The sequence below is a fragment of the Egretta garzetta genome, unplaced genomic scaffold (genome assembly GCF_000687185.1).
Source record: "Egretta garzetta isolate BGI_Z169 unplaced genomic scaffold, ASM68718v1 scaffold161, whole genome shotgun sequence".
Taxonomy (NCBI): Eukaryota; Metazoa; Chordata; class Aves; order Pelecaniformes; family Ardeidae; genus Egretta; species Egretta garzetta.
In genome coordinates, this window is record NW_009258754.1 from 1,129,574 (window position 1) to 1,131,195 (window position 1,622).

The following is a 1,622-nucleotide window of genomic DNA, read 5'->3' on the forward strand; positions in this document are numbered from 1 at the left end:
TTGGAAATCAGATGACGGGCATGGCTCAGTACCGGTGGGCACACCGGCAGGCAGCAAGCGTTCGCACCACAGGCTCCTCCTTGGCTAGAGTCTCAATTTCTGTGTTCTGTGTGTTTCTAGGGGGACTTTTCACAGCGTTGGGGCGCTGGAATTTAATAATATGCTTTTAAGAGAAACAAACTTAAGCCAGGATTTTTGTGGGCAGCAGGGCCATAGAAAAGTAATATGTGTGGATGAAGCTGGTTGCCATCTGGGAAATACTTGGGATTTTTCGTACCATTCTGATTCAGATTTTGTGTGTAGCTGGAGGCCTCGTGATTTTGAGGAGCTGTGTGGTTTTGTCTCTCCAGGAGAGTCTGCACTGCGGAAAGGTTGCACCTCTCTTTGATATTGGAACATAACAACAAGTGGTGGATGCCGGGGGGGGGTGTACATGAGTTTCAGCATGAGGGGTGGTCCAAGGGCTAAGATGCTTCTGTGGGCTAGGGCAGATGAGGGTCAGTTCTGGGTCCCCCGCAGATATCCTGCATGAGCGCATCGGGTACCTGGGGCTTAGACTCTTGGTGAAGCCACGGCTGTTTGCAAAGTACTGTCCTCTCCCCTCCCGGCCTTCCCTGCTGCACTAACAAAGGAGAACTGCGAAGCAGAGAAAGCTCAGATACCCTGGTGATGAGAGAGGGGAATATTCGCACCCGAGAGCATGCAGGGACCTGCCCCTACCTGTCTCTGCGCTCCAGGGTCAGCCCTGGCCCAGCACCCACAGAGCTGTGTTAGCACCATGCTGGAGCTGCTGCTCGTCAAGTACACAACGTACCTGCCCACAGGGATCAAATTCTCAAATTCCCATATATTCTTTAATTTAGGGGAGAAAATCTGGACATGCAGATATTCATTAGGTCCAAAGGTGCTTCAGCCATGTGAATTATGAATTAAAAAATGGCACATGGAATTCCAGCTGCTAGAATGGGGAAATAAAAGGCAACTAATCTAGAAATTATTGGGTTTTTTTTTTTTTACTTGGTTAATATTTAGCCATCCCTAGCTGTGCTTGAATACAGTTGCAAACACAAAATGTGAGCCAGGCAATGAGGAGTGGCAGATCTCATTTTAACATCCTTTAATTAGTGCAGAAAGTAGCCTGATGACCATCTCTGAAGTGGAGGGGCTGCACATGGAAGCGTTCACCGAAATGAATTAATGCGCCGTTTCAGGTGAGGCTGTTTCTTTCGGTGCTGCCAACAGTGAGCCCTGGGGAGTTTGTTCTTTCCAACCGTGTGGCAGCTAATGCAGATTTCTTAATTTTCTTAATTTCTTTCGTTACAGTCTTGATGCCTTTAACTGAATGGCACATCAGGAGAAAAAGATTCACTGCTCTGAAGAGCTGAACCTGGCCTTTTTGTTCTCACCATTTGAGTTTAATGGTATAGCTTAAAATATAAAGCCTGTGATGTGAGATTATGAGAGGTTCTTCAATTAGACTGTAGTCTGCCATATTTTAAATTGCTTTAAATTCATCTTGCTTCAGAGCTAGAACACACCTGAATGCCACAATGCTATAGAACACAGAAATTTTTGCAGGTAACTTCCGTACAAAACCATAGAAAACTCTTTTCTGGCCCAGT